This window comes from Toxorhynchites rutilus, chromosome 1 (genome assembly GCF_029784135.1).
Source record: "Toxorhynchites rutilus septentrionalis strain SRP chromosome 1, ASM2978413v1, whole genome shotgun sequence".
NCBI lineage: Eukaryota > Metazoa > Arthropoda > Insecta > Diptera > Culicidae > Toxorhynchites > Toxorhynchites rutilus.
Window position 1 is genome coordinate 123263931 of NC_073744.1, and position 13014 is coordinate 123276944.

At 36.2% G+C, this 13014-nt stretch overlaps 1 protein-coding gene across 13 annotated transcripts in view; it reads right to left on the minus strand.

The window, feature by feature from the left end:
- Positions 1–13014, minus strand: part of LOC129761847 (sex determination protein fruitless) — a 717406-nt gene that overhangs the window by 197389 nt on the left and 507003 nt on the right. The window contains exon 2 of one of the 13 annotated variants that reach the window (XM_055759648.1): positions 4755–5601. The exons of 10 other annotated variants lie outside the window; for them this stretch is intronic. The gene's annotated coding sequence lies outside the window, so the exon portion shown is untranslated. Of the gene's footprint in view, positions 1–4754; positions 5717–13014 lie in introns of all 13 variants that reach the window. 2 more of the 13 variants (XM_055759647.1, XM_055759646.1) reach the window with 2 other exon arrangements.

Consider the following 13014-nt stretch of genomic DNA (forward strand, 5'->3'; position numbering starts at 1 on the left):
TGATGTTCTCTTGGTAACTCTGCATTGACCAATGCATTGCTAGACTGAACCTGAATCGAATAATTGAGTTACTCCTCTCACTCGTTTTGTGTACAACTCGCTGAAGGAATTTGCTCCACAAGAATGGGTATCTCTATGGTTGACGAATTATGCACTCTCGCTCTCTCGTTTGGGCGTTCATTTTTCCTCTCCGAGTGCGTTTACTTTGATCAAAATGAAGAAAAATGCGCTACAACAGATATTAATTTGCAAATATAGTACAGATTCTATTAAAACGAAGCGATTGTATTATTCAATTTTCCACATGGGATTTCTCATGTAATGTTTGAATTTATTTATGATAAAGTAAATAAAAGATTTAACATCAATTGAATTCGAAAAGTGTCTCATGAAATCACTGATTCAAGTTCGAGTGACGTGATATGTTATCGATAGCTAATATATGATAAGAAAAACTATTTTGAGAGGAATGTGAATACCCTTGAATCCTTGACTAAAACACATCTTTAAAATGACCAACACAATTTCCGTTCTGGATCTTTTCACTACTTGCAAAGAAACGAGTTACTCTACTATAAAAAGTGCATATTTGATAAGAAAACGTTAGTTTTCATTCGTAGTTTTGAGCTCAAAATGTGTTTATTCCCCACTGGAAATCCATTATCATCTTCGTTTCACAAGTCGAACACACAAAGCTCAATGCCGCCACACAATAGATACAATAAATGTTCTTCTGTTTCAAACGTAATTTCCAATCCAGTCTCGCTCCAGCCAGCGAGCTGTCAACAGTCTTTTATGAGGCTTGGAATTAATTTTCATATATTAAAAACAGTTTTGACGTGGGACTACGTCTAACCGGAGTATATGGGGGTGAAATGAAAACATAAACACAGAACATGCAGGAAAAAAATGAAAGATTCCGAATGCTTATAACTCGAACATTTCTTAATAGATCGGAAAGATGTTTGCATCAATTAATAGGAAATATTTCCACGCGTCTTTCACAATTAATAAAATATTATTTTCCATGAGACAAACAGTTGAATAACTGTAAAATGTCAAGCGTTATCTAAACGCCCTAAATGCCAAGTTTTGATTGGCCCGATTTACGGTTTCCCCAACACAGATTTCAAAATCAATGTGCCTGGGGGAATTCGCTTTCCGAATACATGCAAGTAGCGGGTATTTTTGTTCACACCAAAATGTTTTTCCCTAACACGAAATTCAAAATCAATGTGTCTAGGGGAAACCGCTTTTCAAATACATGCAAGTCGGAGGTATTTTTGTTCCCACCAAAATTCCCAATTTGAAATCATTGCACGATAGCGATCACTCCTGACAGTAACGTCTCATTTTTACCTTTAAAGAAAAACGAACCAGTGATTCTTCCAGACCACTAACCGCAACAAACAGTACATTTTTAAGAATCAATAGGCTGATCTTGTATCACTTGTGGCAGCCCATCTGACCAAATACGGGAATTTTGCTTATTAACATATCCGATCAACCAATAATATTCTTCATTGTTGAATGCGATTTTTCGATAAAACAAAAAAGCACACATTATTAACTGAGATGTTGATAATAATAGTCGAAGATTTGTAAACGTTGTTCGTCCATAATGAAAAGGCAGTGAAAACTACACAACCTCAATTTTGACACATGGTACGAATTACGCGTGATCTGTCAAAAACAAAAAAAAAGAGAAAAAAATCACCCGTGTAAATTAGAGAAATAAATAAACTAACTTCGTAGTCCTACGTGAACAATGCAGTTGTGTCTTGCATAATTTTCGCGTAACTTTTTTAAATGAACTATCGGCATTGATCGATTATCTTCATCAACATTCTCAGTGATATTTTTCAGTCTTAGCGAATACAGTGATAAATATATAAGTATTTGCTGACTACGTTAACTAATAACTTTGAAAACGGAATATATGGGGGATGAAATGAAAAGCTTAAACGCAGAACATGCAGGAAAAAATGAAAGATTTCAAATGCCTATAACTCGAACATTTCATAATAGACCGGAAAGACGTTTGCTTCAATTGATAGAAAATATTTCTACGCATCTATCATAATTAATAAAATGTTATTTTTCATGATATAAGCAATTGAATAACTATAAAATGTTAAGCGTTATCTAAAAACTCTCATTGCCACGTTTTGATTGGCCCGATTTACGGTTTCCCCACCACAGACTTCAACACCAAGAGACCTGGGGGAATCGGCATTGCAAATGTTATAATGTTAAGAGAATGTTTGTTCCCACCGAAATGTGTTCTCCAACACAGACTTCAAAAGCAAGGTGCCTGAGGAAATCGGCATTACAAATACATGCAAGTCAGGGGTATATTATTTACTTACAAAGCAAGTATGTTGAATCCAATTGAATTCGAGAATTGTTTCATTCAATCAATAATTTAATCAATACAAACAAACGATTACTAAGCCAACGGTAGTCTCACGTTTACCTTGTGGTTATATCATAGATATAACCCACCCACTTTTTTCATGTCAAATGCCGTTGAATCTAGAGATGGGCAAATCAGCTCATCATGGGGAGAGTCTCAGAGCCGTTCAGCTCATACAAGTGAGCTGATTATATGGAACAGCTCTTCAGCTCAGTTCAATTTTGCGGTTGTTCACACAATTGCATCTGAAACGTGACTACCATGGGACACTGTAACAGGTATGTCTTCTTGATAGACAGAAATGCAAAATAAACGAATTGTATTTGTGATTATATACAAACTAAGACTGATATGAATTCTAATAATGGAGGCGATCTGGCGTAGTGGTAACATCCATACCTCTCACGCAGAGATCACGAGTTCGATTCTCACTCCCAACATTCTTCCAAAAATGGAAATAAAAGTGACGAACCAGCCGAAATGTGTTGAAAGTCACTCTCAAAAAGTCAAAATTCTAATAATCTTTATATATGAAACAAGGTTATTCCCACGTACGTATAACTCATCATCACAGGAGAACGGCTGATCAGATTGGTGTCGTCTATATGTCGATGAGTTTGTCTTCACTCAAATTAGAATGACAGAATTCTTTGGAGGAAATTCGAGATAAAAAGGAAAATTCGAAAAAAAACTAGGTTACACATTTGAACTGCAGTGAAAAGTGAGATAGAAAAAAATGATTGTGCATCGTTTCTATAATGATAAGTTTGTCCAATTGGAGGTAATTTTTTCAATTGGAATTAATAATGACGGATTTTAAATTACTTTAATACTTTGAAGGATATTTAAGATAAATAGGAAAATTCGAAAAAAATCGACTACACATATGAATATTACGCAGTGAAAATCACAAAATCAGATTAATTCTACAGACCTGAACGATAACATACAAATTGTCTTAAAATATTTTCGTTATTTTTTAACCAACAAAAATAGTCTCTAGAAATAATTTATATGGCAGAACGTTTGCCGGGTCAGCTAGTATAATATATTTCTCACATTTCCTTCTTTCCTTTCCTCCTTTTTCTATTTTCCTTCCGAAATGTAGCCCGAAACGACGGTTTTAGATGAACCTACCAAGATAAGCTTTTTATGCATTCACAATCATGTTTAAATAAAATATAAAATATTGATTTCATTTGCAAACAATTATTGATGCAATAATGTTCTCCATTTTGTAATGTGTTGTATGGAAAATATAATTAATAAAACGAGCGATTCAATATTTTCAAATTAAAAAAAAAATTTCCTATCTGGCATCTCTGCTTAAGAACTTAAGAACGAGCTTAAGAACGGAGAGAGACAAACGAAAACAAACTGACGTCATATCACGAAGAGCGGGAGACAGATGATTCTTTCGCATCTCACAACTCACACTATCTGCAGCTCTACCGCTCCACAGCTCAACAACTCAGCAGCTCAGCAGCTCCAATGTGAGCTGAAGAGCTGCGTTTTTTAATTTTTTATTTCTGTATTATAGTGACTTTCAACACATTTGGCTGGTTCGTCACTTTTACCTTCCATTTCGGAAGAATGTCGGGAGTGAGAATCTAACTCGTGACCCTTAGCGTGAGAAGTATGGATGTTACCGCTACGCCAGATCGCCTCCTCCGTTTTTTTATTGCGAGCCGATCCAAACCCGCTCACTTTGATGAAGCGATTCGGATGAACAGCTTATGAACGGATGGCACATCTCTAGTTTAACCTAAATAGGTATATTTTTTGAAGAGTTATGATTGTTTGAAAATTGAAAAATTTTTTTTTTTGACTATATACTATATATTTTCTGTTATTTAACGTTATTGAAGAAATCGACGAAGTAAAAATTATTACTCTTGCATACAAAAAAATCTATAGAAAAAGAAATTCAGCATCGTGCCATGTCAACTGTTTGCGATTCAACATCATCAGCTTCACCCCAACCGACGGTGATCAGTGCCGACCAAATTTCGACTATTTGCGCGTCGGCATCGATCGGTGATCGTTAGATCGAGGGAAAGAGAAACAGGGAGTGCGCTCGCGAAGGTGCTCTACTGCTCTTCGCCATGTCACACTTGTTAGGTTTTTTTTCTATGGCGGAAGGGGTTCGCAGATTTAAATGCGATAAAATGACCAGTTTCGCGGTTGACGAATTTTCGGCAACGATCACGTTCGTCATCGTCATCATCATCGCGATCATCGCGTGTGTGTGTGTGTGTGTGTGTGTGTGAACACGAAATAGATAAATGATAAAACTAAAACAAATAATGATATATATGAGCAAAAAAAAACGAGTTACCTTCAACTTTACAACCAAGTTTTTTTCCTCTGCTCTCACTGCCGCTGCCGCCGCCAGTTGGATGGTGTTTGGTGATTTTTTGCCACCGCGACGGATATGTGTTGCGAATGTAAAATCAGCCAAAACCAATGTGGGGAATAGAAAATAATACGTTGACAACTGCGTCCAACCGAACGGCAAACAATAATAATAATAATAAAAACGAATGGTTGATCGCGTCGCGATGTGACGCGGCGCGTCGTTGCAGGAGAATTCGAGCGCTTCTTGGTGTGCGAGATCGCAACGCTTTCGCCCGTTGTTTGGAGGTAGGTTTTGTTGCGAGTCGGGGTGGAGGAAACGCGACGCGTTTGTGTCCCCGCTGTGCGGAGGAGATCGCGAATTTGCGAAAAAAAAAACTGTATAATCCAAGGTTAAATTTTCGGTTCGTCGGCGCGTTCTTGCTTCCTCATCACAGCACTGCTCTATCTGATGATAATCTGCTGTTTCACTCTTGCACTCACTGCTGCTGCCCCATCACACACTATTTTTCTTCTTCTTATTCGTCTTCTTCTGATGACTTTTGCTGGTTTTGACAGGAGGTTCGAGGTTGTGTCACTTAGCGAAAATCTTCCTCTTAGATTCGGTCGCTTACTCTTCCTCCATGATGCGGCGGCTGCTTAGCCGAATGATGTTTTATTTATTTCCCGTCCTCTGTATTTTTGCAGTGGAGGGAGTGACCGTGTGGCTGCCGTGTTGGGTCAGTTGAAACAAAAAACAAAAAAAAATGCAGAACTGTTCTACTGGATCCTTCTTCTTGTTCGCACTGGATTCGCGCGATTAAAATGCATTAGTTATATATACCTAGATACTGCTAGAATGTGACGTAGGACGATACTTTGTTCATGAGTGTGGTTTCTGAAGAGAGTTGGTTTTGTCATTTGAACGACGTATCACAACAGAACATGCAGCTAAAATTGCAGATTCTAGGGGATAATCGGAGACAGGCTATTTATACATATTGATTTTGAATATGTGAAAAGGATATGTGCTCGCGGATGCACGTGATCGCGACGAGAAAATGCATTGGTGTGTCTGAGTTGTGGTGCAGAACAGGCGGAGAAAGCGATCGTTTGGGGAGTTCTATCCGTGGCGCTATAACAAGGGACTCACACTCCGTGGAAGAATTCGATTCGAGGCGTACAAATTCTTTTGCAGTAATTGTGATATTATGATATGAATGCACAATTAACAAAATACTGAATCGCTAGAGGAAATAGTTCAACGATATAAGACTTGTTTTGTAAGGCAATTCAGTCGACGCAGTAGCGATGGACGAGTGTGTTGAGCAGAGCCTAAAAGCACAAAAATCTTTTTTTTTTTTTTTATTAAATCGTTTATTTTTACAGGCTCAGTTACATAAGTTTAAAGACACAAAAATCTTGAATGAAACTGTTTTATGTTATCATTGTGATAACATAAATGCTGATGCTATGAAAAAAAAAATGAATTGGAATGAAAATTCAGGAATTAATCTTCAGATGAACGAGGATTGTCCCATTCCGTTCTATCAATGTTCAATCTGTGTACAACTCGATATTACAATATCGTAATGTATAGAAATCCGGACACTTAACATTTGTCAATTTCTTCATTGTGCCGTAATTTAAAATCTGAACACTTTTTTGAATCATGATTTGAATTCCGGACACTTTTGCTTTTCATTCCGGACATATTTTTTCAGAAGCATTTGTTTGAAAACCATTAGTGATTGATTTTTGTACAGCTTATTATTTCATTGTTATTCTCTTAAAATCTTAAACCAAACATCAATAATGAACAAAAGTTATGAAATTTATTTTATTATTTATTTATAATCGATAATAGCCATGTGCTATCGTCTTCGTACACAACTAGCCGCTTGACCAAGTTATTAGCAACGCTCTAGGATAGTTCCAGGTGTCTTTTCATAAAGTTTTCGATCCATTCTGCTTAGATGATGGGTTTTGAGCAGGACTCTGCGTATTCATAGTCAACTGAGGATAGTCAGCTGACTATCTGACTGACGATATCCGTATTCAGTTAGTAATGACTTTTGTCTTCTTCGCGCAGTTTCTCCGCCTAAACGACTAAACAGTTAGTCGGGCGTTTAGTCGCTATCTCCCTCTACCGACTCGACTATATCATTTCATTCTTCCCAGTCAAATTGTCCTCATTGCATTTTGAAGTGACTCGTGTCTTCTAATCTGATAGAGATTACACTAACGAGTTTGGGACCCAAATTATGGTCTTAATTTGAAGTCGCAACCAGACGTCGACACTATTTCTCTGTCATCGCGTAGTACCAATTTACCACCATCTGACATATCGTGAAGTCGATGATGAAGTTTTACAGCAGAGAGATAGTGTGATAGGCGGTGACGGTAGGTAGAGTGAGATAGCGATAATCGTGCCATACACCTGGACTCCCCCAAAACGAAACCGTTCCTCTCTTTCTCTCTCCCATGTACGTGTGCATGCATCGATGTTCGAGATCAACGTGGTTTGACATACGCTACAGGTGAGCTAGATTATTTTGTATCGTACACGAAAATTACTCACACGTATAAAATAGCGTGCAGTGTGTTTGCGCTATTTTCCTAATAGTAACGCGAGCATACTTGATAAATGTCTAAGTTCGTTTATTTTGAGTTCACGTAAAATTAGTGTCAGGGGGAAATGAAAGTGTGGATTGAAGTCAGTTGGATGAAGAGGCATATTTGTATTCATTAGTCGAGTCAGTTAAAATAACCACTGACTGGACTAGTTCACCAGTCATCCTCGCTAGTCAACGCTAGTCAATTCATTTTCATGTCAAATCAGTTTTTGTTGGCGGCGACTGCCGAAGCATTTCTAGTCGAAGTGAAATTACGGAGAGTAGAGTCGGTCTTAATTTTTCACCTTCGAAAATTTCGGGCCCTGGTTTCGAGGGTATCCAGCTTTCTGAGATTTTCGACGACTTTTCCTAACTTTTCCACTCCACGATAATTCATTCTTATTCGTTGAAAAGAATGCTACTGTATTTTTTTTGTGAATGAATAGTACGCTTCAGCAGAGGTGACATGCGACCAAGTAAGCTACTGTTCAATCAACATTTGCAACATTAAAACAACAATATGATGATGACAAATTTGAACATTTTTATTTCTTAACATTTATCTATATAACAAAGGAATCCTACGGTCAACTATGAGTGCAAACTTATCAATAATTTTTCTCAATTTCAAATCTTAATATCAATAATGACATCTGCATCATCTGATAAAGGAAATCATTTTCCACAGCCATCATCATAACTCCGAACAACTGTTTCTGGCTCAATTTAGACCGCAAATAACTCTTGATCCGTCGAAGAACACAACAAATTCTCTCGGCGGATACCGTTCTATTAGACAGTGTCAGTATCATTCTTGCCAGCCGGAGAGCTTCGGAGAAGGTTTGATGCAGGTTTTATCCATCGATAATCGGAATTGTGTCTATAATTTTTTTTGTTCCTAAACTGTTCGCGTGAGTAACGATCAGCTCATTACAAAGCTTCGATTCGTCGAATTTCGAGTGGCATGAAATGTGTATTTTCAAATTCCCAATAGAGAATGCGACATTGAAGTCGACAAATTTTGCGTGATTCAGCAAAGCGATGAATTTGTATTCATCTAGTTCTTTAAATCATTTCGTCAATAATTTCGCTTCAACGGAACAAATTAACCAATACAGAGTGAAGTGGTGTGTGTGTGTGTGTGTGTTTTCCATCGTTTCCATCGGCTTCGTTCAGCAGAAAACTTTGAACCTCAAATGTCATTGTTACGCGAGGCGGCGCATTAGTAGTAGTGATTGCTTCATACATAGCAAACTGCGTTTGCTCTGAAAATTTGAAAATGCAGAATGGTGTTTGAATGACGGCGGATTCAGATGAAAGGTTTGAGTCGGATAACCATCTTCTGAGTGTGATTTTTATTTCGGACGTCGATTTGTGAAACACAAATATTTCAATTTTTCAATTTGATTCAAATGTGATCTCTGAGCAGTGTTGCCACATTTTTATTTGTACCGGAGGGGTTGAAAATCGCAAACATCTGTACTTTCTGTTCCAAAAATCTACCATCGAAAATATTCGCTGTAGAGGAAAATCTATTTTATTAGCATGAAAAGCTACTCATTTATTTACTACGAACACTACATTCACATTTGCAAGACATTCGTGTGTTTGATGATGCTTTAACATAGTTTTTCTGAATCTAGATTGCATACTTTCATTTATTAAAATTCTCAAATTGCCGGCACGATGTTTAATCAAATCTTTTGATCTCAAAATTAGATTTTGTAGCTTTGTTTTATTCTGATTATATTCAGGAAAAAAATCTGTTGAAACTAATAATGAAACGGTATTGGTATTAAAGGTATAAAATAAAAACAAAAACAATAGAAGTAACGAAAATACTTTAAAAAAAACAAGATTATGTTTTTGATATAATGGTGTAGTATTCCTAAATGATACATCATATTTTGGGGTACAAATCATTAGGGGTTGTTTTTTCGAAATTGTTTGTTGAGAGGTAAGACATCTGCTAATAATATCCAGTTTAGATCAAATCGAGTTAAGTACAAGAAAAAATCTTTATTTTAGCTGTGATAACTTAGCTTTTGCTGTGTTAATGACGAAATCTGTGTAAACCACGGAACATTTGCGGGAGGTTATCGTGAATTGGAAAAAAGTATTGCTAAAGCATCGAAATGCTTGTCAATGTTTATGCTGACACTGCTTGTATTGATAAACCATTGGGGTTTAATTTCGACGTTTCAATAAAGGAGTTTTCGGATTCCCATTTCCTTCGATACAACCTAATTTCCTGAGGTGGAAATCAAAAAATTGGTTTGGAGATGGTAAAAAGTAGTAATCTGTACCTTTCGCAGAAATTTGAAGAGATTCATTTTGTTACAAAAAAAACGCATTTGTTTATAGAATAAATACGTTCCTGAGTTTGAAACATACCAAGCTTATTTGTGCTCCCAGTTCTAAATAATACTTTAAAAACATTGGAGTTTCAATTGAAACATTTATTCGTTTGAACCATAATATCATGGTCCACCAAATATTTATATTTCACTGATAAAATACTAGTTATGATTTTTGTTTAGATTGAATGGACGTTTTCCTAATTCAGGAAATGGAAGTACCTGTTGATTTTATAGACTCAAAAGTCTACAATAAAGTTTTCAAGGAACTTGTTATACTATTTTCGAGTCATATCTTTTTGTTCAGCAAATTCATTAATATCATGTATATAAGAGATGGACCAACGCTCACGAGTCACCTATGAGAGCGGAAGAGAAAACGACCCACGGTTCTTTGCAAATAAGCCACGGCTCTCAGAAAAGAATACAGCTCTCAAATAAACTACCACTTCCAAATGAGTCATGGATCCGTACAAATAAGCTACGACTCTCGAATAAACCATAGCTCTCAAATAAGCCGTGATACTCAAAAGAACCACGGCTCTAAAATAAACCACAGCTCTCAGATAAGCCACGGTTACTTCCGAATAAGCAACAATTATCTAGTAAACCACCGCTCTTAACTCTCTAAGACCCAAATTTTTCATTCGTCTAAGAAAACCCATTCCACATTCGAATTTCCGACTTTCAACATAAAAAAGATTATAGTTCTGGGTCTAGGGGCATTTGATACATCAAATGGAAGCCCTGAAAAATATGCGTGAGTATACCCTTTCGAACTTCTAAATCAGCAGCCAGTTAAATTCATTAATTGCATTTTTTACATAACCAAACAACACGGTCGATATAATGACATCCTGGAACACAATTACATAAATTGTTAGCAGCAAGAGCTACACTATAAAACGTGAATTGAGCACGAATTGATTGGACAACAACCTGAACTTCAATCTAACAAAATCTGTGTCATCATTGAACCTTTTGAGCAAGGCTCTCATCGAATCTTTGGGGAGTATAGAGTGAAATCATTCAATATCATCTTTAAAATCATTCCTAGATCATCCCTCCATTGATACTGACAACTGATAAATGCCTATTATCGCCAAATCGAGAATAATTTATAATACGCATCTAATCGTTGTGTCAACATTGTGAGCAAACGCCGAATTGTAGGCAAAGAGATTGCTCGGTGCGTTGTGGGGGACTAGCCACTCGTCAAATCGAAAAAAAAACATACCCATTTTAATTGTCAAATGGTTAACTTTTTTACTATATTCACTGTTATGTCTTAAGCAAAAAATTGCTGGATACATTTCCTGTCTAATGGTATACAACACAACATATGTCGCAGTAACGATTTTGAATAATATGCGTTTGAAAACTCCTAATGAATCGTTACATTTTTCGTAGAGTGACCCCTAGCGTGGCAATGCGTGGTATGGAAAAACATTTATCATCGAATTTCAAAAACCGACCATGTACATTTAGTTTATTGAACCAAAAAAATGATCTGTGCAAAATTCCAGCTCAATCGGACATGTTTTAGGGGTGCCTGAAGGCACTCAAAGTTTGCCACCCTAGTGACCCCTCTATATAGAAATCAAAGACATAGTCCTATGTCAAAACTCCTAGCAGATGGCTGTCAGTATAAAACCAATGTGTTTGTGTGCTAGATGAAAATATTCTAAAGACGTTCTAGTGGGGGTGAATAATGAAAATAATGTCTGAATAATTTGAAAAGAAAATCTGCGAAGCCCGTCTAAAGGTTGGGAAGTACAGGGTTAAATTCTCTCTGGTAAAATTTAACAAATAACCCGCAACACAAAGCCTCGAATCAAACATACCACGGAATTCAAATAAACTACAGCTCGTAGAAGTCGTTGTTTACAAAATATCACTGCTATCAAATAGGCTGCAAATAAGCATATAAATCCATTTACAAACTTTTCGAAGTTATTTTTTAAAAATCTTTTGTAACCTTTTTTTTTGACTGCCACCAGCTTTGCATTTTTTAGCTAGTTTAATTCTTTCATTGCATTTGTTTACATTACCAAACAACATGTTCGGTATCATGAAATCCTTGACCACAATTACATAAATTGTTGCCACGAATTGATTGTACAACAACCTGATAACCTAAAAAAAATGGCGAAAGCAGGGAATTATTTGGAAATTGTTTGAGTTTTCATTCCAACAAATTTTCTAAAATACACTGAAAAAATGTTTTCAAAATTTAAATAAATTTTTCTCAAAAAATACTTTTTTTCTAAATTCTGCGTAAATATATATGAATAGATCATATAATAACCAACAAGTCACCCATGCATCGGAAGATTTTTTCGTGTTTGTGTTTGTGTTTTGTTTCGTGTTTGTGTTTGTGTTTTCGATGTTTGATTCGTAACATTCTTGTGTGTAAATTCTCGCGATTGACATGTTCTGTAAACTTTTTCTTCTATTTAGAAACATGTCATGAATATGTCAATCCCGAGCATTTACGCAAATAAATGATACGAGTAAAACATTAGTTTTGTCTCCCAAAAATGGCATATATTTCAAAAGCTATAAGACAGGGCTTTTCAAATGGTTCTCCGCGAAGTTAAAGCGAATGCACCCACTTGAAAACTCACATGGGAAAAAAAAGTTCATTAGTTTATTTTCACTGGGCATATATGTAGTGATAATTTGTATTCGTATAACTGCAATGCGCAGCTGAAATAGAGCTATTCCCAGTGGGGTAACGTCAATGCAAACAGGATTTGTTTTATTGATTAAAAAATGCAAAAATGTAAATAGTTTTGGTATAAAAAGAGCTGCGTCATAAAAAAATCTGAAAACCACCGCCTTAGGAGATTGGCGATCTAACGTACAAATCTACCCTTAGGTGGCGCTGCGGAGAAAGTGATGATGGTATTAAATTTTGCAATGTGTGTTCATAGAAGGTTTGAAGGTCTTTCAGTAAATTGCAATGTTATAATCATAAAAAATGATTTGATTGCGATGAGAAATTTCTTATGTAACATATTATTTTCTTACCTCTTTCAGTTGTGAAAACTGTATAAATATTGACAATGGCTAAATAAAAAAAAAACAGGAAGTGGGTTATATCTATGGTATAACCGCAAGGGTGACGTAGGACTATCGTTGATTTAGAGATCATTTGTTTGAAGTTGAATCAAAATCCATTCTGAATGAATGAATAAATGAATATTTGAGGGACTTCGAAAACGAGAGCGTTACGTTGGAGGCACAAGGTTTTATGCATCCAATATAGGATACGAAAAACCTTGTTCTG